Source organism: Grammomys surdaster, unplaced genomic scaffold (assembly GCF_004785775.1).
Source record: "Grammomys surdaster isolate TR1022 unplaced genomic scaffold, NIH_TR_1.0 126271, whole genome shotgun sequence".
Classification (NCBI taxonomy): Eukaryota; Metazoa; Chordata; class Mammalia; order Rodentia; family Muridae; genus Grammomys; species Grammomys surdaster.
The window spans coordinates 7,892,365-7,919,987 of record NW_021621071.1 but is presented as its reverse complement, the minus strand read 5'-3'; positions in this window follow the sequence as shown (position 1 = coordinate 7,919,987).

Below are 27,623 nucleotides of genomic sequence, written 5' to 3'. Positions count from 1 at the left end.
TGAGCTGAGTTTACTATGGTTCTGAGGCAGCAACTCTGGACCCCTTCAGGAACGAGTCCCCATCTGGTCGGCCAGAGGAAGCTGCATGTCAGAACCAGGGTGGCGTCAGAGGGCTGTACTGTGTGGCATACTTGCTTTCTGGGCTTATAGTGTTTCTTCCCCTTATTCTACAGTGGTCCCTGAGTCTTGGTGGGGGCAGGGTACAGATGTGCCTTTTTTTCACACTCCATTGGCTTATTCTCTGAATTCTGATCCATTGTGAGTTTTTTATATTAATCCTCATACACTGCACAAACAATCTTTTTTGATGAGGCCTAAGAAGTGTGTTCATCTGTGGGCAGAGAGAGATGAATTTAGAGGATAGTTCGATACTGTGCCACTTAGCAGAATGACAGTAACGCGTACTATGTCCATCTATTAGAACGACAGCAAGATGTCTCCCTGCCGGGGTGTGTGTGTGTGTGTGTGTGTGTGTGTGTGTGTGCTGTGAGCTCCCATGAATTCTTAATATCGGGCATATGTTTCCTCCGATTGATGGGCCTTAAATCCAATCAGAAAGCAGTTGGTTACCTCCATAACATTTATGCCACTGTTACCCTCGTAGTCCTGTCTTGCTGTGCTGATCATCACTGCACTTCATAGAGTGCAAAGGTGGGTAACCCCGTGCACAGCTGGACAACACCGTGACCGTTTCCCTTGGCAGCTTTCCCGGCATCTCCCAGTACCATGAAAGCTAGCTAACGAGAAGGAAACCCCCGATCAGCACCAAACAGGTTTCTCCATGACCGCTGACTAACGTGTAATACGGTGTGTTCATCAACAGGGTCTTACTGTCAGGTTCTGGTGGGCAGCCAAGAGCAATGCTACCTGATAAGGTCCTGAGACCACAGGATTGGGAGGAGCTTGGTCCCTGAGCTCACGAGAGAGATCCTAGATCACAGGGTAAAGAGAAACGAAGAACTCGAGAGTACAGATTCCTCAGCCCACGCACCTCTGAACAGATAGAGTTCTCACATGGGAGGCCACATTCCCCTGCCCAATTGAGACAAAGTTTCTTTTTTTTTCTTTTTCTTTTTTTTTTTTTTTTTTTTTTTTGGTTTTTCAAGACAGGGTTTCTCTGTATAGCCGGGGCTGTCCTGGAACTTACTCTGTAGACCAGGCTGGCCTCAAACTCAGAAATCCGCCTGCCTCTGCCTCCCAAATACTGGGATTAAAGGCGTGCCCCACCACTGCCCGGCTAAGAGACAAAGTTTCAAACAAGAACAAGAGCTTGCAAGAAGGACGAAGTTTCCCATGGTTCCATCTTGAAATCCAAACTCCGCCTGTGACCTGGCCTGTGACCTCCCCTGATGTCACTGCCCTTGTTCCTGTCACTTCCACCACTTGGCCCTTTCCTGATCACCTACATACTTGTGAAAGTCTGCGCACAGTTTCCTCTGCCTGGATCTCCTTTGCATTCCTTCTCTCTGCATCGTTCCACACGTACACCTCCCAAGATCCTCTGTTCATACTTCCGGACAGCAAAGACTTCCTGAGAAATACTGCTTGTTGAGTTGTGGGCCAGGTACAGCAGGGCACGACAGGGGGAGCAAGGCCCTGCCCTGGTGGGGCACATTCTTCAGTGTAGGGAATAACCATAGACACCGGGAACTAGTCCGCTTGTCTGTCAGAGGAGCGAATGGGAAAGGGACAGCCATCCTATCATAAGAACTTCCCTGAGGTAGCTCTTTCACTCCAAAACATCCACTGTGATACGTGAATTTGTCTGAATTTGTATTTCATTCTAATCTGCCTTCTCTGCTTGAATGTGAAGGCCACAAGCGTAGGAACTGTCACATTTCAGTGTATCCTTTATCCCTGTACTAAGTGCTGGATAACTTCGTTGAACAAATGGTTCCATGGACGAGGGGGAGAGCAAGGAAAGAGGTGGGAGTGGGGAATCAGAGGAGGAAGAAGGAAAAGGAGGGAGGGACGGGAGGGGCAGCAGGAGGGAGGAAGGAGGGGGAGGAAGAAATGGAGGAAGGGAGAGAAGAAATGAAGGAGGGAGGAGAGGAAGAAATGAAGGAGGGAGGGAGGGAGGGAGGGAGGGAGGGAGGGAGGGAGGGAGGGAGGGGACAGGCATGTAAAGCTTAAGGAGATAAAGGGAAGAGCAAAGGAATCATGGAGCCTGGAGCAATCATCTGAGTGAGAAGGTGGAGTCAGTCAGAAGAGGGGGATGTCAGCCTTGGGGGAGGGGGATGTCAGCCTTGGGGGAGGGGGATGTCAGCCTTGAGGGAGGGGGATGTCAGCCTTGGGGGAGGGGTTGCACACATACACGTGTGAATAGGTGTGTTGACCTAAGACAGGGAATCATGGGAGGAGGTGCCTGGTCCACTTAAAGCATTTGAACTAGAATTAACACTCCAAGCTTAGCGCTGCCTTGACCCCTTCCAGGAGGAAACAGTTGCTCTGAGCGATTCAACAACCCATTCCGGTTGTACAGCTCATGGCAGGGTAAGAACCTCAAACAGCTGAGACACCACCTCCAGACGGCAGCGGGATGGGGTAGAGGGTTGCCTCGGTGCTGAGAATGCTGCCCATGGGGAGAGGTCCATGGTCTGAGAGGGGAGTCAGTGGCTGAGAAGAAAGTGACTTCAGTCGAGGGTGAGCGAACCGACCTGGTGGCAGTATAGAAATATCATTTTGGGAAGGCAACTGAGCAGCATGTACTGGGAACTTCGAATGCTTAAGATTTTACGTGAAGAATTTTAAGACAGTAATTCAAAATATGAATGCCCAAAGACACTTAAGAGATAGAGACTGCAAAATCAACTAACTGCAATAAGTAAGACCATAAAAAAAACCTCTCTAGATATACAATAGAAGTTAAATAAACTGAAGTGAAGACCTCCGCAGAGGGGAGACCCTCTCTCAAGTCTCAGAAAGTCGCGACCACCCAGTAATCTACTCGAGACACCATATACCGGAGCAATTGCGAGGTTATTTATTAGGGCGTGACAGCTAGCTGCCGGTCAATTCGCATGCCCACGCAGGAGCTGAATTGACCCCGACTGCCAGTTTGAGGGGTGTTTTTAAAGGGAAAAACCACAAACCAAGGAAATGAGGAGGGGGTGAGGGGGTTGCTAGGGTGGTATAACATAAAAATAGTGGAACATTCCAAAGGAACCCAACCTACATGAGTCAGGATCAGATGAAAACTCTCTGTACGCTTATCTTTCTCAAGAATGTAGTCCTGTCCTGTCACTTCGGCCTTGCCCTGTCACTTCGGCCTTGCCCTGTCACTATGGTTCTCAGCTTGGTTCCACCTGACTAAATTGCATTCTTTCCTTTCTCTTTGCGGGTCGGCCAGTTCCAGTAGTGGTGACTGGTCTTTCCACATTCCTAAAGAAAGCCTAAAGAATATTTTATATCTAAAAAGGATTCTATATACCCAGTATCCATAACTTTTCCCTCTACAGAAGTCAGTCCACATGATGAACTAGTGCTCAGTCATTAAAAAGATAAGACCTGCAAAGACTAGGTAGCGCACAAAGTACTTCATGTATTGTTAAGGGGGATAAAGGTAAGGTTCAAATTCCCTGTGACATGGTCCATAACATATAAATGATCAATAATCATTGAAATACTGTAGCCACAAGATGACTGAAGCAAAAGCCAAGAGACATTGTTTATAAAATGTAAATGACGGTTCACTCTAACGTGACCGACAGACACCTTGTAACCAATGTGACATGAACCAGGGGGCTGAATGTGGCAAGTGGAGAGGGGTCTTCTCCAAGAACCACTAAAGATACTGCATGACGAATCTCACAGTGGAAGAAATCTGTGGATGTTCAAGGCATCCGGCAGGACTTCCAACCTCAGATCCCTTGGGAAAAGGGACAGTGAGTGATACTTTATTGATGAAAGAACTGGCTCTGTATGCTGAAGTGGGAAATGAGGAAATGAAGAGGCGGGTAATGGGGGGGTGGGGAGGTGGAGGGGTGAAGGAGGAGGGGGAGGGTCATGCACCGTGAAACTGAAAGACCAGACCAAGACAGAGACGGTTCTGAATCAAAGGAACATGAGAAGGTACAGCCTGTGTAAAGAATCAAAGGACATTCGTTTGCCAAAGGAGAGACGGGACAAGACTCAGAGGGACAGGAAACTGAAGAGACAAGCAGAGCAACCCCGTTTGGACACTTGAAGCAACAGGAAGTCTTTGAAGCTTGGAAGAGACCTGTGTTTTAGGAAGCTCTCTCCCAGCTCAGCATCTGGTGTGGAGGGAGGCAGGTGGGAAAGTTGTCTGAGAATCCAGGAGAGGGAGGGGTGGATCTGGCTTGGGGTAATGGGTAAATTTTCAACTTTGTATATTCTTAGCCTCCCAATTTTAACAAGTCAGTGTTGTTTTCATAGCAGGACAAAGGGTAGCACAGTTTAAGGAAGATGAACTTTACAGTATTCTGCATGAAAGTCGATCAGTCCCTTTTGGGAGTGTCTGCTAAGCCTGTGTCTGAAAGGAAAGTCACACCCACATGCTGACCTGCAAGGCCCCAAGGCCTCCCACAGACTAGCACTGAGATGTTTTCCACAGGCCAAATACTCAAGGTGGAGAGCGACTGAGGAAGATGCCAGACATCATCCCCTGCCTCCCTGACTTGTATAGATGTGTGTATGCACTCGCAATATACACAAGTACCCGCAGAAACACACACATATCCGCACACTCACAAAACCACAACAAAACAAAAGCAAATTCACGTCCAGCTACCCACGTTCCCCTGTTTGGTGAAGAACTGTACGCTGTTCCGTTATTCACTGATATGGGTTGTTCAGGAAACATGGGGAAACGATGCAGGCTTGCTGTATCCCAAGTGAACTAAATCCCATACTTGGTCTCAGAGTCCTGTGAACGCCACATCTTTGTGATCAGAATGGGGCTTTTCAGTATCAATTTCACATGAACAGACGCACTTTTCCAAATGTAACTCAGCTTTTACCAGAGTCCCCAAACCACTCAAGAAGACCACAACGATCCACGTTTGGCAGCATCCGAGGGCAGCATCCAAGGGCACTTGTGTATTTCCATACAAGCTGCTTAACCGCTTGTCCATCTCCCCCCACCCTCCACCCCTACCCCCCACTCCCACCCTCCCCAGCTACAGATCCTCTCTGCAGAACTAATAGAGTCATCTTATTCAACCCTGTGAGAATTCCACTTCCCTTCCTGGGGTGAAGACGGAAAGATCTCTAAACTGCAACAATTGAGAAGGCAGAACTCTTTGTATGAAGAAAAATGACCCTCTCTCCCCGTGGGCAGATCTGAGCTGGGCCGCTTGAGATGGAGTATTCTGGAAGCTGTAGCAGGAGGTTCTGGAAGTGATTAATGGTGTCCGGGTTCACTCTAAGGAGCACTTCCTCACCTGGGGCCTGAAAAAGCTTTGCTTTGAGATCTTTGTCTCTGAGAGTTTCTTGTAAGGGAAACAAAAAAACACCCACATAACACGGACAAATAATCCCCAGTCTCATTGTGCTTCTGTCTGCAGACCAGCTCCACAGAGCCCCAGGCTAGGCTCCAGGCTAGGCGAGGAGCCGTGCGGCCATCTTGTTTCCTCTGCGTCCTCTCATCAGCTCCAAGCCTTGGAGCATCAGCCTCTGTGGGTACCAAGCACCTCAGTGAGGCTCTGTGGGGTCATGGGGCGCAGAATGAGGAAAGTGCCCAAGTGAGGAGGTGAAATGAAGAAGGGTCGCTTCAAAAAGAAGAGGCATGGGACTGGAGAGGCGGATCCATGGTTGAGAGCACTTGCGGCTCTTGCCCACGACCAGGTTCTGTTTCTGGCAGCCACCTGGCGGCTCACAACCATCTGTAACTCTGGTTCCAATGAATCCAACACCTTCTTCAGACCTCCATGGGTATTACACAGGCACATGGTACACAGACATATAGGCAGGCAAAACACCACATAAAAGAAATAATAATAATAATAATAACAACAACAACAATAAAAGATGGGAAAGTCCACCCTACATCACTGAGAAAGAAGGAATACACAGACAAGAGAGGGAAGCGGGCTCAGTATGCCATGTGGAGGGCACAGATGAAGTACACCTTCTGTTTTGAAATATAATGCAGCAAGGGAGTACCTGGCAGGCCCATGCCAAGGTGTCCCCCTGAGAAATCACGCCATGCAACAGATCTGGTATAAAGGGGGATTATCTGGGAGGGGGAAGAGAGTGAGGACCGGAGAAATAGTAGAGACAGATGGGGACACAGAGAGCCACGAGGGTAGACGACACAGATAGAGGACAGAAAGGGGGAGGGAGAGATCAGTCAGGAACATGTGAGGACACACACACACACACACACACACACACAGAAGTGGGCTGGCGAGCAGTCCTTTTATAGACCGCCTGCATCCGGCAGGTAATGGCGGCAGGATCAGCTGGAGGGAGCCTAGTAGGATTGCCTGTAAACTAACGCATCGCAGCTCCCACACACCCTGCGAATAGCAAGGCCGTGGAGGACCGGTTCTCACCGGTTCTCGCTGGACTCCTCAGCACTAGGCCAGTCCCACTGCGATTCCGGAGCTTCTATCGCAGAATACAAACTTCGTTGGCGCTGTTCTGCCTTCCTATAGCGTTCCATAGGACTGTCGTCGATGACTGCCTTTACCTCGGGGTTCAGTGCCTGGGATGCGACTGCGTGCACTGCAGTGTGAATAAATACTCCGCGGCAGCGATCGCCAGGGTCTATCTTAGTCACCTGAGCATCCGATCGGCTCTCACCAGTTCCCTGTGGCAACAGGCACTTAAAGAGGCAACAGAAGAGCCAAGCAGAGAGAGTCTCTGTCTCTCTCTGTCTCCTGCCTGTCTCTCTCTGTCTCCCTCCCTCTCTCTCTCTGTATCCTTCCTTTCTTCCCCTCTTCCAGCAGAGGCACTCCTCCGGCCTCTGCTCAGAGCAGGGTGAAGGCCCCAGCCCTCCAGCAGCCCTCCTACACTGAGCTGGCGCTTTGGCTTCCACCGCCCCCCACCCACCCTAGCTCACTCCCGCTTACATTTCACTCATTTTAGCAGATCCCGCAAAGCAGGTTACCTGACAGAAGCAGAGAGCTCAGCAGATATTTCCTGAATGAATGAATGACTGAATGGGCACGACCCTTGCAAATGGGATCTAAGAAAGAGGGAACGGAAATTCCCCTGACGCGCTCAAAATTAAAGTTCACCTTAATTTGTTATACACGTGCTCATACTTCACCTTTTAATTTGAAAATGGAAGCGAAGGCTGAGCGCCTGCTAAGGCTCCCATGACTGTGTTAAGTTCCAATAGCACCGTCCGAGGCCGAGATCTTTACCTTAATAGCTGAATAGACAGAAACTGCAAAGGGTTAAGGAACATGCCCAGATTCACACATTGCTGGGAAGAAAGAGTTTACTTGGTTTGCTAACTTGCTTTTTCCCCCTGCCTGGCTCTCCACACGCCAGTTACAGCACAGCATCTTCAGATGTCATTAACCTACCTTTCATGTCTGCAATACTGCAGGGCTTCTTCCTACGCAGGCTAACCGGAACCCTGGAATCACCTTCAGGCTGCAAGCTCTCGGCTTTCTATCCCGTGTATACCCTAAGATAGCCTGCATCTTTTTTTTTTTTTTTTTTTTTGGTTGTTCTTTTCAGGGGTTGAATGCAGGATCTTACTATGTAGCCCAGGCTGAACTCACAATCTTGCCTCAGCTTCCCCAGTGCTAGGATGACAGTTGTGGGCCACCACAGCTGGCTGATGACATTTTTGTTGTGGTTTTGCAATTTTTATTCTTTTATTCTGCATCTTTTTTTTGGGGGTGGGGGGATATGGCCGATGACATCTTAACAGGACCGTTGGTGTTATACATATCCAGTAATGTCAGAGAGCATCAGGTTCAACCACAAAGCACAACCCACGAGCCAAATTCAATCCATCCCGTATTTTTGAATGACCTAAAAGATAGGAATGGTTTTGAATTTTTAAATGGCTAGACACTTTCCAAGTGTGATTCAAACACATTCATTGATGTACTCAGGAATTATCTGTGGTTACGTTTGCTCTACAGTGTCAGGCCCAAGTCAGAGCAACAAGCTGTCCTGTCCACAAAGGGGGTTAGTGTCGGCTACATCAGGGCTGTTTCAACTTTTTCTATTCATGACCTCTTCATTTCTGAGAAAGTTTTACATCACACACACACATATCTATCATATATCAAACACTAATTAATAATAATCATGAAGGTTTTTTTTAATGTTTCAGTGTATGGGTGTGTATGGGTGTGTGTGTGTGTGTTTATACATGTCTGGAAGTACAGAGTATGTGTCAGTGGGCCCACAGTAGAAAGTATGTCTGGCTGTCAGAAGAGTTGTGGAGTTGGCTATCTCCATCTACCTATAGGTGAATTCTGGGGCTTGGTTAGACTCAGGTGGCTATGATTGCAGGACATGTGCCTTTGCCTTCTAAGCCATCTTGATGGCCTAAGACATTTAGGATAATTCTTTGGTATACATATCTTTTTGTCATTTATTAAAGTAAAAAACAAATGTGCATATTCATGAAATGGATTACTTCTTTATTTTTAGAGGCAATTACGTATTGGCTGAATATTTGACATTGAAGAATGTAGGACCTCATCAATGTTTTTCTGGATTGATCAATGTTTGTATTTTATCAGTACTGAGAATGCTGTTGTGTCACATAAATATGCAGTGAAAAGTGACACGGGACAGCATAGCAGCATCCAGTGTCTTGCAGAGTCGGCCCCGCGCTGCTGGGTGGCTTGCCGAAGTTGAGGATGAGAGGTAGTACTTTGGGCCTTGGCTTTCACACGGGAAGCATAGTTACATTTGTTTTTTTGGGTAACTGTGAGACGAAGGGTCGGATGATGTCCAAGTAGTTAGAATGGACAGATCTTTTCCTGAGGTCTCCAGACTGATTGTGGAATTTCATTTTCATTCCCTGAAAAGAATCCTGAGCTTGTGTTTGAGGGATAAAATTAGATGACTCTCTTAACTTCTGTATGAGCACTAGCTGAGAGAGAGAGAGGAAGAGAGAGAGAGAGAGAGATATTGAGAGAGAGAGAGAGCGAAAGAGAGAGAGAGAGAGAGAGAGAGAGAGAGACTCACGCACCAGAATTAAAGGGGACTTGGAGTCAAGTAAAAGGGTGATACCAATCCCAAGGAATCTCTGTCAGTGAAATGTGGGAACAGCGTATTTTTCACAGGTTACAAAAATTAAAACATCAGGAAGCCTCAACACAAAGCGTTGCCTCATGCATCCCTGATCCAGTAGAAGGACGGGCTGGGAATGAGTGCTTATTTTCGTCTACTGTAGGAGCTGCTGTGGAAAGGCAATTGTCTTTCCTTTCTTGTTGTTTCCTGTTCACTGAAGGAAATCATGCTGGAAGCAACCTCATTTGAGACCCAGCAAGGAACATCTGCCCTGCTTTGGCGTCCCAGTGAGATATCAGCTCAGTTTCTGCAAAGGCACCTTCCTGCTTATAACCAAACAAGGCATTCCCAGGCCCTTTAAATTACCATGCAGGGCTTCTAGTAAGTATTAGTGCACTCAAAGAGATTTTCCAGCCCACCCAGGGAGGTAAGTGTGACCCTGAAACACACTAAATCAGACAGTCAGATCCAAGAGCGGCTGCAGCTCTCCGCCCAGCCATTTTCCAATCCCAGCAGCGGCTTCTGCATGTGATATCATTTGTGTGGCATCTCTTTACAAGAGCCCTGTCTGCCCCAAGCTAGCCTCCACACACCCATGTCTCCTCGGTAAATCAGATGCTTGCCCTGCTCCATCCCAGTGTGCATTTAAGGATGTGGATATTGAGTCAATAGACACTCCACAATGCAGTTGGTCTTCATGAAACCAGCTCTTGGGATTAACAGTTCTATTCATGCAGTACTATGGGAGAACTGTTCAAACTCTATTGCACAGCTGTCTTGGGAATCTCTGTCACTAAATAATAATAAAATAATTTATTTTAGTATTTAATGTATGAATGCTAGGCTTATCAATAAATTTATTATTAAAATCATATGTAAAGGCTTCAGATAAACCCCACCAGCAATGAGTGACCATTAGTTCTTTAAAGAAGTGAGAACTAACTCATGGTATTTCTCTTCAAAGAATCGAGCCTATGGAACACGATATTAAATATTCATCTATTTAAAAAGCTGCAAATGTCAGGGAAAGAACAAAGCTGTCAAATGCTAGGAGGGTTCTGTGAAGACAACATACGGAAACCCCAAGGTGAAGCAGACTCTCAGGCTTTGGCAACGGGTGATCACTGCTGTTTGTTATTATTAAAATACCAAAGGGGCAAGAAAGAATATGGTATCCGTGGCATCCTGACCTTATTTTTATTTGTTTTATTTTGTTTTATTTTAATTTACTTTTTGGAAATATCTCATCATGTTATCCTGGCTAGCCTGAGACTCCCCATGTAGACCAAGTTGGCTTTGAAATCAGAGATGTTCCTGCCTCTGCCTCCAGGTTGCTGAAATGAAGGATCACCACCAAGCTGGCAGCCCAGATTGATTATAAAACAAACACGTATGTGACTAAATCAGTGTCCTCATCAGTGGCCAATTGCAATACAGCCTTCTGGCAAAGTCGACAAAAACAACCAGGGTATCGGGAACAGGACAGACAATCAGCACACAGGACTCAGACCATTGAAGCTAGTTCTTCTAATCTCTGCTGAACAGTCCAGGTAGGTATGCTTCAGACTGCAAGTCACAAAAACAACAACATGTGGCATAAAAGGTAAGAAGTTTGGGTCTTTTACTGTTTTACAAACCACACCCTAAACTTACAGCTGGTAATAATGTTTATTTTGTTTATGAATCTGCAATTTGGGAAGGGCTTAACCAGTGGTTCTCGACCTTCCTAATGTCGTAACCCTTTAGTACAGATCCTCATGTTGTGGTGACCCCCCAATCATAAAATTACTTTCATTGCTACTTCATAACTAAGTTTGCTACTGTTAAGAATCATGGAAATACCTAATATGCGGGTCCCCAAAGGGGTCACTACCCATAGGTTGAGAACCACTGCCTTAGAGGAAGATAGCTTTTCTGTTCCCCTTTGTATCTGTGAGGGGACCTTGAAGACTGGGTATTGACATCTTGTGCAGGTTGGCACACTCCAGTTTGGCAGTTCTCACTGGGAAGCCTCGGAGAGCTGGAACTGCTACTTCTGTGGGCCCCACACGGTTCCTCCAACTTCCAGCTTCCTTGTAGTAAAATTCCAGCATGTTGGCTATAGGATGTCCCAGGACACATGTCGAAGCAAAAGGTAGAAACCTGGAACTTAGGATCCTCCTGCCTCAGTCTTTTAAGTACTGGGGTTTCAGGCATAAGCTATCACACACAGTTTGTGCTACCAATTTTAGACTTTATTGTCTCCACGTTGCAGAATGAGGACAGTAGCTGCAGATGTCATAGCTATGTCTGAGACTAAAAAGGGTGAGGGAACAGTGCCAACAGCTTCCTACCCCTTCGATCGGGGAAATAAAAAGGCCCCCTAAGCTTTCCACCGCAGAACTTGGCATTTGCCCATTGGCCAGAAAGCCCAATGCAGCTACTCTTCGCTTCAGGAGGGATCGGAACCCGGAATGCTTAGCTTCCTCATTTGGTATCGCAAAGGTCAGCAAACTACTAAGGCAAGCACTTCCGCCTCTCCAAAGTTCCACATGCTCCACATCCGGGCACATCAGACCCACACACTCAACGAGGTTAAGTGGAACCTCAAAAAGTTGCTTCTCTTCCTCAGCCCAGGTCAACGAGATGACCCAATATGGTTCGCAGATGAGAATGTGCACCCGCTAACAGGAAGATGTCTTTGGATCACGTCTTTGCAAGAGCTGGATTCGGAAGTGGATGACCCCTTCGCACTGTTTAATCGGAAAGCAGAATTGGCTTGCCACACACATATGCCAACAAGACAGGGAGGGCATGAAGCCAGACCACACTGACTATGGAGGAAATAGTTAAAGCAGGTCACCTTGGGTTTGGTTAAAATATTCTGGAGAGGGGATGACGGGGTGAGGGGGCAGGGGAAGGAACATTACCCTGTAAACCTCACCCAGATCTCTTACCTGAGTTTGGTATCTTCCCTCTTCGGGGATTACATTTACAGTTCACTAGTAAACAGAAACAGAAAATCCTGTGGGTTGATAGATTTTGTGTAATCAGTTTGCTGTGAGCATTACAAGTTCAGCTTTAAGATTTTTTTTTTTTTAATTATTGTGGGCTTTAAAAAAAAAATCAAAATTTCTTTCTCTTTTTCGCCAGGAGCATTCTCCCAGTGTGAGGGCACACGGTAGACTCAAAGAATAAAGAAAGCACGCTTGAGCGGCCATTTTCTAAAGACGGATTCAAGCAAGTGCTTGGAGATTAGTCCCGCATCAGCTAAGATGAACGAGGAGATAACTGGGTTTGCCGACCTCAGTGGTGTCTAGAGCTCTCCCAGGTGAGCCCGTGAGAGCACAGAAGTCAGAGTGAAGAGAGACCACCGTGAGAAGCCAGGGCGAGCTCAGGCTAGCTCTTGCGTATATGTTAGAGAAGAAATAACTCATTAATTTTGAGAGAGGAAGAAAAATAGGAACTAGTAAGCATGTCCCTTTAAGATGAAAGAGTTGTAAAGTGTGTGTGTGTGTGTGTGTGTGTGTGTGTCTGTGTCTGTGTTAAATGATTGATTCTCAGTGATGCAACCAGGCAAACGTCAAGGCCCTTTCAAGTATTCCCAGTGTAGGTTTAGTTTTGGATAGAGAGTTATACAGGTCTTTATTCTAAACAATGGATTATTTGGTCTCATGGAATATCTTGACTCTATAACAAAATTGTAAAGTGTATACCGTGGAAGTTACCATCTTTTTTTATTATTATTATTTATAAGCCAATATTCTGCTTTCAATGTTTTCTTTCATCTGAGAATTTTAATTAAGAAGCAAAGAAAAGGCTTACGGAGATCATGACCCCCTCATTTCTCATTTATAATTCAAAAGTATAATCAGTCTGTGAAGACTTTTGATCTTCACAGACCGTAACAAAAAAATAATATATTTGAACTTTGTAAATTAAAAATACCAATTCAGAGACCCACTTGAAGACCCTTCAATTATTCCCAAGTCACCTAGCAATATTTTAAAGTACAGAGACTATCACAGATTTATCTGTAGCTCTGAAAAACAGCTTCTGTATGAGCAGAAACAGCAGTCTGTTCATGTATCCTATATATGCTAATACCACTCGTCAACTCCTATCCCTTTTGGTACATGAAAGTATCTTTGAGATAGAAAACATTTCACATTCACCTCCAACAAGACACTCCTACTGGGCTTTGAATGGAAAGACAGGTGACAAGACAGAGTCCTCATCAAATGCCAGGTTGTTTTTCTTCTACCGAGGCTAACACCAAGGGTTGTCCACACCGGGAGCACATGTCTGAGAGAACAAGCATGCTGAGGGTAATTTGGTAAATTAGTTGGCCATCCCTCAGCACCGACATTTTTCTATTACTGGCTTTGCCAGAAGTAACAACAAAATGATGCTCTTTGCTACCTCATGCTGAACTTCCATAATGCTAGTTATATAGAAGTACAGGGAGCACACACTGAGTATACAGCAATGAGCACTTGCTGAGGGCCCATTGCCAGCTCTCATCCTGCCCTCCGGAATACAGGTGCAGCCTTAGGGGCGAGCTGTCTGAATTCACACCCCAGCTCATCCCCTACTGCAGAAAAACATCCAACAGGTTCCTCAGCCCCCTCAGCCCTACCTGCTTCTTCTACAGTAGCTAAGCCATCACCACCACTACCAACCCATATCACTTGAACTCTTTTTCCACAGGTAGAGTGAAAAGAGACAGGCACAAGTTGTGTTTGTGTTTATGCTATGGTAGCTGGACCTCAGAGGACACATATTTAGCTCAACGTGGAATTCCTTAGGCCCAGGGTTGAGTAACAAGCATGGGTAGCCAAACAGAGAGCTGTTACAGAGGAAACTGCTCTAGCAGAGTCATGGGGAGGAGCGCACTGTACACAGGAACAGGATGTGGCTTTCAGTTACGAGACGTGAAGTTCACGATGGGGAGAGGTCATCTGAAGCTTCTAAGGAAGGTGGGGACTGGGTCATAGGAGGCCTGATAGGTCATGGTGATGCAACTAGTTTCTTTCTGTAGATCAACTTTCATAAACCGGGCTCTGTAAAGTACTTTATAGAGGTGTGTCATGAAGCGTTCCTTGGTATTCCTCAAAATAATAGCTTCATTGTGAGTTGGGTTTAGATCTTAAATATCATCCCGCCTTAATGCTCTGTGTGTACATGTTTACACTCTGTAGGCTCTGTGTACCTCTGTATATAGTATCATATGTATGATATATAGTATCATATATGGCTCAGCCTGAGAGGCTTAAAGTAGATTGGGCTGTAGAGTGTCATTGGGATTGGGATCTGGAAGAGAGTTGGCCAAATAACAAACTGGACAGTTTGGCTTGGGACACTCTCTCGCTCCAGCCACACAGATGGCTTTTTAGAGGGGATGCCTAAGAACAAAGGGGAGATACTGGTAATCCAGCAGAGAGGAGACAGAACAGATTCAAAAAGAGAGGTCACAGAGTGTCACCGATAAAAAGTAAAGCAAAGGGGACACTTCTCTAGACTGGCACCTTGAGTTCTTGCACAGGTCAAAAGAATAAGAGAGTGACTCACTGCAGGAAAAAAAAAATAGAATCCAGGAAAACATGATTCAGGGAAAGGACCTGGAGGTGGAAAAGATGAAGGACTTAATTTGGAACATTGTGCATCCTCGGGACTCCCAAGAGAAGTAAGAGCTAGAAATGAAGTCCAGAAAGGACTCTTCAGTCCCAGCCTAAACCGGAGTCACATGGCAAGTCATTTTCAGCTCTTTTGCTCAAACATTAATTTAGCGTTCTATAATGCATTGCATTAATTTTAATGGCCATCTTGCTATTATTTAATTATGTTTTAAAACCTGGACTTTTCCTATTAGAATTTCCAAATCGAAATGTGCATACCTTCATACACAGGCAGTACATTGCTCACAGTAAATTACTTTATATTCTCGCTTTAAAAAGTGAATCTGCTGCAAACGAGTCTAGGTAAACGAGTCCCCGTTAGTTTTAACTCTCAACTTCACACAGTCCAAGACCCATCTGAGAGGATAGGCTAAACTGGGGAATTACTATCTTAGATTGACTGGTGGGCATGTCTGTAGAGGAATGTCTTGATTGTTAATTGATATAGGAAGGCTAGCCCACTGTGAGTGACACAACCCCTAGGCTACAGTTCCTGAACTGTAAACTAAGGCTGATTTGAGTATAAGCCTGTCTGCCAGCTCGCAAGCAAAAGACATTCTCCATTACTGCTATACTTCTTGGCTAGGAAATTAGCTCCTTGGTTGAAGGCAGTGCTGTGTGAAATGGCAAGCAGGCCTGCCTTCAAGTTCCTCCCTTGGGTCCTTACCTTGATTTCAACGATGGACTGTAATCTGGAGCTACAAGTGAAAACAAACCTCTCCTCCCCAAAGCTGCTTTTGCTCGGGGTGTTTATCCTAACGACAGAAATGAAACTAGTATAGTGAGTTTACTTTAGTACATGTTATATATATATAAAAAAAAAACCAAAACCACTGCATAAAACTAAAGTGTTTTCTTCACATCTGTAAGCCTCTTAGGGAAAAAAAAAGACAGACATCTTTGGGAGCTTTGAGAGTCCAAAACAGTTTCTGATATAAGGAAAATATATGTTTACATTTTATTGAGGTTATAAAATTGAGGCAAGTCATAGTAATGAATCCAAAATTGACAAGTTCCAAACCTTATTCTCTTCCCAATTTATCTCATATTCCTTCTTGGATGTTAATATAGCCACACCCTAATAACTCCCCGTGATGGTTACTATAAAATGTCTACACGGCAGAATCTAGAAATGGCCTAGGAGACAAACATCTTGGTATGTCTGTTAGGGAGTTTCTCGATTGAGTTTATTGAAGTGGTTCTTGTCACTATAAAAGCAACTTAAGAAAAGAAAGGCTTATTTTGGCCCAGAATTCATACAGTCTAGCATAGTGGGGAAGGGGCAGTAACCAGAGCATGAGGCAGTCAGTCACATGGCATCCACAATCGGCAACCAGAGAGAGACAAACGCTAGCGTTTAAAGTGGAAGCGTCTGGTCCTGTCATGTGATGCAGACTCACATGGTATTTTGCTGAGTTGAGACCTGTGAGAGGACACGTGATGTTTGGAGAGAGTATCAGTAGGATTCAACAGACAGTGACGGGGCGCTTGCATAGCTAACCTAGCAATGCTTAGTTGCTCTCCTCTCTTCACGGATCGTCATTGAGAGAGAGGCGCGGCAGAGACCTACCGGCGTCTCGGCTTGTTCTGGTGGCACCTGCTAACTTGTGCTGACTCAACAGAGGTCTGGCTGTTTCTGCTGAATCATACCGCTGCTGCTGATCTGTGTTTGGTAGCCTGACACTAGTGAATGAATGGGACTGCTGGAATCCTGATAAATGAAGATTGGACTCTCCCCCCACCCCCCGCCCCCAAGGAAATACTTCTAAGCAGGTCCACACCCCCTTGTCCTATTTACCATCTTTTCTCCCTGTCTTAGTTAGGGTTTTACTGCTGTGAACAGACACCATGACCATGGCAAGTCTTATAAAGACAGCATTTAATTGGGGCTGGCTTACAGGTTCAGAGGTTCAGTGCATTATCATCAAGACAGGAGTGTGGCAGCATCCAGGCAGGCATGGTGCAGGAGGAGCTGAGAGTTCTACATCTTCATCTGAAGACTACTAGGATGAGGGTCTTAAAGACCATGCCCACAGTGACACACCTACTCCAACAAGGCCACACCCACTCCAACAAGGCCACACCCACTCCAACAAGGCCACACCTACTCTAACAAAGCCACACCTACTCCAACAAGGCCATACCTCCTAATAGTGTCATTCCCTGGGCTGAGCATATACAAACCATGACACTCTCCTACCTTTTGATGGTGGACTGGAAGGGGAATAGAAGTGTTTGTGAACCCTTACTAGGGTAGGTTTTGAAAAATCTAAGTCGACAGGGGCTCAGGTTGTTTGCTTGCTCTCACACTACCTTTGATTCAGTCCAGGGCCCCAGCCCATGGAACTGCACTACCTATATTTAGTCTGGGTCTTCTCACCAAAATAAACCTACTCTAGGAAGTTCCTGACAGGCTACGCCCAGAGATGGGTTTCTATAGTGATTCTAAACCCTGTCAAGTTGACAGTGAAGATTAGCCATCACGCTTCCTTACACTGCTTTTGCCGTGTGTGTGTGTGTGTGTGTGTGTGTGTGTGTGCAAGTGTGTGTCGTCAGACATGAGGAAAGTGATACATACCCAAGCTCTTACCATCACTTTTGCTCGCCCTCCGAACTCAATGCTGTTTTTCCAACCTTACAAGAGTTTCCATGGGAATGTTCACCAGGAAATGTAACATATCCTTGATGATGAGGCTGGCTGCCTGGATCCACCATGTCCACTCACCCCCTACTGATGAAGGTGCCCTAATTGTGTCCAGCGGGCCAGTGTGTCCAACCAAAACCTCAGCCTCTTTGGTCTAGGGTTATTCACATGTAATTCTGGTCAGTGAATTCTGCTGGGAGTTTCTCGAAAAGCTTTTACTGTCCTAAGGCATATATTTCCCTTTAGGCTTAGATTTTTCAAAACCTACTTTATTAAGGGTTCTTAAATGCTTTAACCTCCCTTCTAGCCCACCACCCACCAGAGGCAGTGGGAAGGAAAGGTTAATAGGACAAAGGGGGATATTAACCTGTTTGGAAATAGTTCTTTGGGGCGATTCCAATCTTCACTGACAGGATATCAGCAGTTTAGTTCACAGAAATCAGCAGTGGCAGCTGGATCCACTCTGCAAACGCCACTCACGAATCAGCCACGGCAGTTTGATCCAGAAGAAACTTCCGATTGGCTTGAGTCCGCAGAAGCAGCAAGAAGCTGCCAGAATATCATAAGAAGTTCTTTGGTGTGTTTCAGCAAAGAAGATAAGGGGAACCAGTGCCTGAGAGTCATCAGCAAAGCCAAGCCCAATGGAGACCAGCAAAGAGCGGCAAGAGCGACATCCACTGTCCGTTGGGCTACACTTATACCCTTTCCAAACATCATGTGTTCTCTCAAGTATCCGCTCCAGCAAAACACCACATGCCCTTTTGCTGGGCAGCTTCTGGAAAATCACCCTGTGTCTGTTCTCAGCAAAACATCCTCCCATATGTCTGCTTCAACAAAACATGACTTCGTAAGATAGTTTCCAGAAAACCATCACATGACACAAGTGAATCTCCAAAGAATCCAGAAATTTCTACTTCATTTCCCTTTCCTTTTTTTTTTTTTAACATATCCCATCTTTAACCTTGAGTGCTGATGCAGCTGTTGCCCAGGGCTGCTGCATCTGGATCACACTGAAGAGGGTGAGAGGCAGAGGAAGAAGAACTAAGGAGAAGAGGTCATCCGCCATTCCCAGGCTGCCATCTTAGCTAGGTCTATCTTTGGAGTGCTACTTGTGTATAAAATGGCTCGATTAATTAAATCGCTGACTTGTTTAAGATGTGGTCTGTTAGGTTTTGGTTCGCTACAGCTGAGCACAGTTGTCCGTGATACAACACACAAAACAACAATTTTGTTTTCCACGATCGAAGAGTGGCTGATGGCTGCCTGTTCTCCCTCAGACCCGGCCCTCTCTTGTCTTCCGCTTCTCCATCCATTCAGTAGCACAGAGGGAAAACGGGTCAACTGGGTCTTCAATGCCTTACCTTTATCTCCTCCTCTGAACCACGTCTTCAAATGTTTCTTCCCTCCATGTCTATCATCTTGTCACCTAGCCAACCCATCACCATAGCCTTTCAATGGCACCTCCTGACCTCATTGCTCCCCCTCCAGCCAATCACACACACACACACACACACACACACACACATCCAGAGTCAAGTGGACATTCATACCAGGTCATGCCATGCCCTATTATAAACCTTCCAATTGTTTCCTATCTTGTCTACAATATAATACGGATGTCTGACTCCTATAGACTGAAGGTTTTGTGCCCAGGTTTTGAAACTCCAGTATGGTGTAGAATGTAGACACTCCAGTGTGGGGCTATTTAGATAGACATTTGAGTCAACAATTAGGTCCTGACATTGAAACCCTCAGATATGTGATTAGTGAAGAGTCAAAGGTGCGCCAGATGCAGGGATGGTTGTGTACACAAGTAATCCCAGCCCTCGGGAGGTACAGTCAAGATCAGAAGTTCAAGGTCACCCTGACTTCATAGTGAATTTGAGGCCAGCTTTGGCTGCAAGAAACCCTATCTCAAAGGAAGAGGAGAAGGCAAAAGAAAAAGAAGAGGAGGAAGAAGAAGGGGAAGAGGAAATCATTCTCCCCCTCCCCTTTTCTCTCCCCCTCCCCACTCCCTCCGTTCTCCAAAGCTTCTGATCTCACCAGCAGTTGTCTTCTCTCATTCACTGCACTCAAGCCAAGCCACCCTCATTCTTTTCTTCAAAACTGCTCCAAGTGTTTCCCCCGTGGGCCCCTGGGCTTCCTGCATCTCTGCTTCAGACCCTCTCCTGCCCAGTCCCTCTGGCTCTTTCTCAAACATGGTCTCATTGTACTGCGTTATCTCCTTCATACATGCTTCTGGCTAACATTAGCATTTACACTTGCATGTTCATCATGGTTTTTCTTTCTTTTAGACTAGAAGTTTCCTGAATACAGGGGCGGTGTCTATTTTATTCACTGCTCCATTTCCAGGTCTATCACGACAGTACCACATGGGAGACCCTTGGTTTTTAATAAACAAGTGAGGTTTTGAAGAGAACAAGTCTTGGATTCTTAGAGTCTGCCAGAGCTTGTGGTTCTGAACGAATTCTACTAAAATCTACAAAACACGAGCAGAATTTCAGATATGAATAAGAGCTTGTTCTAGGATAGTTAGCTCAGAAGTCACCAAACGCATTTAGTCCCATTCGTTCCCTAGTCTCACAGGTAAGCAGTTTTTCTTCCCACACAGACTCTTTGGCCTCAAAAGAGGGACATGGCAAGGAACTGGACCCTCGATTCAGGCTGCCGAGTGCCATTTTTTATACACACAAGCCCTGAGGAGTTTGGAAGGGAGCCCCATAGACTTACAGATTGAAGATTCCATAGAGGTTTGCTTGACAGGGCTAAGGGAAGGCTGTCCTGCAGGTAGTTCCCAGGCCTAACCTAGAATGTCAGAAACTTTCCCTCAACCTCCCAGTTCTAAGCCAGATAAAATGAAGTGAAGGAAAACATGTTCAAAGTAACTAATCCAGCCCTCCACTAAGGAACAAACACTTTCAAACCACGAGCAGCGCATATCCACTTCCGGTCAGCCATCTTTCTAGTGGGTTTGTGTACTCAGCATTCCGAAGCGCGTGCCAGCGCTTTTGTCGCTAAATCTTTACAGTTGCATAAAAGACAGAAACAATCTACAGGAGCTGGTGGCAGAGCAAGGAAACACACCTGCTCAGCATCAGGGGCTCCCAAAGACAATCTCTAGTCACACCACAGACAGGAGAGAGGAGGAGGGCAGTCGGCACGTGCCAGGAAACGTGAACACATCGTCTTAGCAACGTGTCGGGAAGAAGCACAAGACGTCATTTGGAACCTTCCTTTCCCTTCTTTTCCCCCTCCTGAAAGTGGTCTGCGGCATCCTGGGGACAGTTTAGGGAATCTGTGAGAGCAAAAGCACTCACAGTAATGTTAAAGACCTGATTTGCTCTATGGACATTTACAGTCATGGTGAAAACATAATCCCGGGTAAGGCAAGGTAACGATCCCCAAACTGTACCCAGACATCAATGTTTTCTAACCATTGTGTGTTCACAATAAGTGAATGAAGGAAAGAGAGCGAAAGGGAGGAAGGAGGAGAGAGCTGGAGGGAGCAGCAGTCTTAACAGGAAGCAGAGGCAGGAAGATCATGAATTTGAGGTTTGCCTGGATTACATAACAATACCCAGCTGAGGTAGAGACAGGAGGGGACTTAAAGGGACTGCTTTCATCAACCTGAGCATCTTCCTACACGCAGCTTTACTGAAGCGTGTTCCCGGCGAAGCATTAAATTACCAGTTTCACTAAATCTCAGCATGCGAGTATGGCTCTATACCATATCCTAGTGACAAGCTAGGGAAATATGTCTACAGTACTTCTCCCGCATAAAGAAGTATCACGGTTGTTACCAGGGGACAATAGTTGTGTTTCGATTTATGTTGCAAGCATGAAATGTTACTTTTGCTTTAAAGAAATCTTGTTCCAATTTGTCAGGTTTTGGCTTGGAAATGAAAAAAAAAAAAAACAGGTGAGTTTGTCACTACCAAAAAAAAAAGTAGACTCATGTTTGTGAGTCTGTTTCTTGCTGAGGTTTGGATAGTGGGTGGAATTACGCAAGAGGATCATTAACATAGTAGTACCCCTGTAATGCCAGATCCCCCATACCCATATACTCAGCAAACCCAACATATCACACCGGACCAAATGAAAATCTGTCTATAAGAATCTGGCAGCCGCATATATGTTATGGTTGTGTAGAAAGCTTATTTGGTTATTATTGGTGTTCTTACAAGACTCCTAACAGTGGGAGCAGTGGGGGAGGGGAAGAGGGAGAGGAGAGCTGTCTCTGACTCTTTTGTCAGCTTTTGGGACCCTTTTCCTCCTACTGGGTTGCCTTGTGCAGCCTTAATACAAGGGGAGGTGCCCTGTCTTGTAACCTGCCATGCCTTGTGTGCTTGAGATCCCTGGGCAGCCTGCTCTTTACTGAAGGGAAACAGAGGAAGACTGGATCTGGGGAAGGGGGGAGGTGCTCCAGGGGGAGGAGCTGGGAGAAGAAGACAGAAGGAAGGATAAAGAAAGCAAAAGAATCTGGCTACCACCTCAGCCGTTCAATTAGCCAAACTTGGAGGCGGAAATAGAAACCAGAACAAGGCACACATTTCTTCTTGTCTTAATTTTCATCAGAAGTATGTTCTTTGTGTTACATCCCATGACCTTGCTGTTGCTTTAAAGTAAGTTAACAATTACTTCATAAATGTCTCTAGCATGAGTGGATACAGCCCAAATAAGCAAAGGCATTTTGGGAAGCTCGGTAATTATATAATTATATAATAATATAAAGGAGAAACAGAAATAGTGGTTCAGCGGTGTAGAGCATTCGCTGCTCCCAGGGGAAGATCCAGGTTCAGTTCCCAGAACCACATGGCAGCTCGTAAACATCTGTAACTCTAGTTCCAGGGGACCTGACCTCCACAGGCACCAGGCACAAACATTGTTCGTGCAGGACAAATACACACATAAAGATAAGCAAGCCTTAAAAAAAATAAAATAAAAAATTAAAAGAATACAGATGTATCCTGAGGCTAAAACTTGAAAAAATAGTTACAATAGAATGGTATAACAGAAATAAAATAAATAATTGGCACAGAATGTGTAATATATGCAGAAATGAACACACACCGTAGCGTAGATGACATCATTTCAATGTCATCAAAAGAAAAGTTTAAGAAGCAGAAGAAAAATCAAGTTGCTGACCAGCCTGTTATCATAGAAATGCACGATTTTCAAGAATTTTTAAGCCATTAGAGAAAAGTGACAGATGTTTGTGACTTTGAAAAAAGTTTCAATCACTGGCCCAGAATTAAAAAACAAAAAAGACATATCGGTATAAAAATTTTCAAATACGTTATTAAACTACACTGAGATTTAAATGATAAGTGAACTCTGAAGCATGGTAATTTTATTTTTTGCATCAACATAATTTCTCATCTGTTTTCCATCTTGAGATATATTCTTCTCACTCAGGGAAAACTTAAGGATGAAATAAGAATGTCTAAAATAACAGTAGAATCTAGTCCTGTCTGAGGGAAGGACACCCCTTGTCCACAACAAGATTTCCTCTGAGTCAAGGGAGGAATCAGAACCTAAGGTCTCAGGCATTCTCTTGTAGGACATTGTAATGTAATACATTGTCTCTGAGGACATTGTAATGTAATACATTGTCTCTGAGGACTCAGCAGGACCTCAGTGATGCTGGACACTGCTGTTCCATGGGATGAAACATTAGGAGACAGAGAGATACTTAGTCAGGAAAGCCTGGACCAACAAGCATGAGGACCCAACTTCAATGACCAGCACCCACATAAAAGCTGAATATTGTGACCTGCGGTGTGTACTTGTAATCTCAGTAATGAGGAGGCAAAGGCAGGGAGATCCCTGGGGCTCACTGGCCAACCCGCTCAGCCTCATTGACAGCAAGCCTCAGGCTCCAGTGAGCAGTCCTGTCTCAGAGAACAAGGTGGGTGGCTCCTGAAGGGTAGTACCAAGGTTGTCTTTGTTTCCATGTGCATTCACACATCCACACTTTTTTCTTTTTTTTTTTTTTTTTTTCTGAGACAAAAATGTTTCTCTGCAAAGCCCTGGCTGTCCTGGAACTCATTCTGTAGACCACACTAGTCTTGAACTCAGAGATCTGCCTGCCTCTGCCTCCCTAGTGCTGGGATTAAAGGTGTGTGCCACCACTGCCAGGCTTTTTTTTTTTTTTTGTAGAACATTAGCCTTGCCTTTCCCAACCACAATAGACCTCATATTCCAAAGATTAGCAAACAAAAGGCCAAAGGTTGCCAATTAAAAAACTTCAGGAAGGGAGCAGAGACATCTCATAACCCACGTGGTCATTAGACTAATGGCTTCCTGGATCTCTGACACTGCAGCTCTGCCTGCAAGCCCAAACACTTGACACCACATGCTGGAGAAGTTGACAAATGACTGACATTGGACACCTTGACAGCTCTGTGATAAAGGGGAACGAGAAGCTGGATCAATTGTTTGCTTACAAGTTAAAAAAATGTAAAAATGACTTGGCATTGGAAAAAAAAAAGTGATGACACAGGCTAGGACACGGATGAGCCTTAAAATTCTGCTAAGGAAACATTCATTACAAAAGGCCACATAGCATCCATGTGCAGGAGATGGCCTGAGTAGGCAAACCTAGCAGGAGATCATCGATCTGTAGGGGCACGGAACTAGGAGAAATGAGAGTCAACTGTTGGTGGTGTTGTTTCATCAATTTATTGGGTTCTTATACCTTCACCTCTCTTCCACCCTAGTTTCTTTTAACCCCCTCCCCGCCAACACTAGGTAGGACAGAAAGAAGGTTAGAGGGGAAAGAGGGCGTAAACTGCTATAGGCTACTTCCTGCTGATTAGGGTCATTGGGTTCCTTGGGGCAAGTCCAATCAATCTTTGTTGTCAGGATATCCAGCAGCCCAGCAAACCAGCAGTAGCAAATGACGCAGCAGGAGCAGCAGCAGAAGGAGGGAGGGGCCTCCACCTCAGGCCCCCTCGGGGCTCTCTCATTTATACCCTCTCTAAAATTAAACTATCTACAGTTGACAAAGATCATGCACCCACCACCCACCCACCCACCCAGAGCACAAGACAATCATAATTAACGGTTACAGACAAATAGAAGCAGCCTCATATCCCACACCTGGGATTAAAAAATAAACTATAACTGGATTTTTAAAAAAAGATTTATTTACATGAGTACACTGTAGCTGTCTATAGACACACCAGGAGAGGGCATCAGATCCCATTACAGATGGTTGTGAGCCACCATGTGGTTGCTAGGAATTGAACTCAGGACCTCTGGAAGAGCATTCAGTGCTCTTAACTGCTGAGCCATCTCTCCAGTCCCCATAACTGGATTTTTTAAAGAAATCAAAATTCTCACTACAGTCAACTACTAGAAAATAAAAACTGGGGGGAGGGGGGAAGATGGTGCGAGAATGTTCTAGACTTGATCACAGTGACAGTTGTACAACTCTGTTAGTCAGTTACATGCCACATGAGTGACATGTATGACATGTGAATCATATCTCAATAAAGCTATTATTTAAAAAAAAAGGTAGAGTTTTAGCTCCTCCCCATCTGAAGTGTACTGACATTCATACTGACTTTACATGAACAAAGGCTTACAAATTTATTCTAAGGTTGTGCCAAAACTTCTAAAACTGCATACCACAACAGCTAGGAACTCAGTAAAGAAGTCCAGGGCAAAAGCGATGTGGAAGATGATCAGAGGCCAGACACAGGCTCAGCATCATGGCGATAGGTGACAGGTGGCCTAGACAAGAGCTCTGCACCCCTACAGAATGGCACACACCAGCAGAAGCCCATCTTGAGAAGACCAGAGTAAGTGTCATCCAGAGTTATAATGCATGTGTGGGGGTGGGGAGGGGATGCAACATAAAAGTCCTCCACATACTGCAAACCTTCACCTGGGGCCGGGAATCCAATGGCAGGAGTACCATGCCCATTACATGACTTCCATGAAGGCTGGGGCTTCCGAGAACCTGAGTAGGTTCTCAAAAGGACCTACAGCAACTGCACAGGGATGAGATTAGCGTTAATAATTCATATGTAATTTATGTCTCTTACGAATCACAACACAATGTCGTAATTTCTATCACAATGACAAGGGCTGCTCGTCGCTGCTAGCGATACTTTTATTTTTTAATTTCTGGCGCCTACACAATAACCGTACACACGACAGTTACTTATTCTCTTCCTTTGTCAAAGAGGAATTAAGTGAAGGAAAGACAAAACAATTCACCCGAGTCATTAATAAGGGGCAGAACTGCTCTGTGTCCTGGCATTTCCTGGGTGGAATGGTGACATTTGTTTAATCTAGAGCCAGGCGTCTTACATGCTTAGAATCCCAGGGCTCAGGAGGCTGAGGTAGACAGGGGCATTGGGCATTGATGTATTATGTGGGTTGCCTGAAGGAATTTTTAGCTAGTTATAGGCAATAATTTACTTGCAATATTTAAAAAAAAAAAAAGATGTCACTTGTGAGATGGAAAAATCCATAAGGAGTTGGGACACCACCAGGAAGCCCTCCAGACTAACGTGTAGCTCGATGGGAAAGGTAGTGTGGCCTGCACCCCTGTCAGCATCAGCAAGCTGAATGAGGGGCCCTTCTTGGGAGGCAGGAAGTGTCGCTGTCAGATACTCATTCCTATCATCTTGTCCTTACCCTGTGGCATTGTCTGTGGCAAACAAAGGAAACCCTGAGCTGGGGAGATACAGGAGAGAAGTTCACAAAAGCATATGGTAAGTGTGAGATAGTGCCAGGGAAGGATCAGAGGGAGGGGAAAGTCTTTGAGATCCTTTGAATGGGCTGTCTGTGCCTCCTAGAAAACTAGTGCAAAGTTGAATGGAGCAGACAGCAGGTGTCAGACGGGTGCAGAGTCTAGAGAAAGTCTTGGGCTACAGAAGGTAAAAAGCTTAGGGGACGAGGTTTAGGAGAGAAGAGTGTGTGTGTATGTGTATATGCACATATATAATACATACATATATATAATACATATATACATACATACATACACATATACATACATGCATGCATGTATACATGTATACATACATACATGTATCCACACATACATGCAGTATCTCTCTGCACCCAGCTTTTCAAATGTGCATCGTCAGTTCCCATCAACATGTTGACTCATAGCTTGTAAGCTTCTCAACTTGAACATGTCCTAGAGAGAACTCTTGCTGTTTTCTGACAAGTCTTTTCTTATCCATCTTCCCTATCTCAGTTAAACAGCCATTCCATTCCTCCTGCTCAGGACAAAGGTTTCCGGTTATCCTTAGTGCTTCCCATGCCGTATCCCCTCTCAGCATCTCTCGGCACACAGGTCTTCAGTGTACATGCAGAACTGGACTTCATCAGAAGACCCTCACACCTACCACCACAGTCCACAGCACCGCCCAGTCTCCCTGGGTCTGGTAACCGACTGCTAGCTGCTTTACACGTGTTCCCTGCTGTCCACTCTCAGTGCAATGGCGGGAGTGACTGAAAACGCCTGAGTCAAATCCAGTCACTGCTCTGCCCTTCCAAGGCTGTCTCATTGAAAAGAACATGTGTGGCTTCTTTATACTCTATGAAGTCCTGTATTTAAGAGCCCGCCCTTAAGGACAAATCAACGTGTGTCTAAGTGTTATTTATGAGACCCAGGGGAGGTTCTCAGGCAGAGGGAAATGTCATAGGTGGGAGTGTGATGGGGTACAGCAATTGAGGTCTAAGGAGCAGGAACTCCAAACTGAATTCTGGGTCCACCTGCTAGGACTTCATCACACCCAGTTACTGTCAGCTCAGTGCCAAGTCTGTGTCTTTTAAGAGAAATAGAATCTGTTCCGGAATTTTTGCCAAACCTCAGTCAATAGATAGATAGATGATAGATAGATAGATAGATGATAGATAGATAGATAGATAGATAGATAGATAGATAGATACTTTGGCAGATAGCCATGTAGATAGATAAAAGTTTAGAGTTTTGTGGTTTTCTTTCTTTGGTTGGTTTGGTTTATACATTTCTGTGGGATTTTTTTTTCTTAACTCGTGTGGGAGGTTTGCCTGCACGTGTGTCTGTGCACCACGTGACTGCCTAGTGTCCAAGGAGGGTAGCAGAAGCTGCTGGATCCCTCGGAACTGGAGTTCCATGTGATTGTAAGCTGACATGTGGGTGCTGG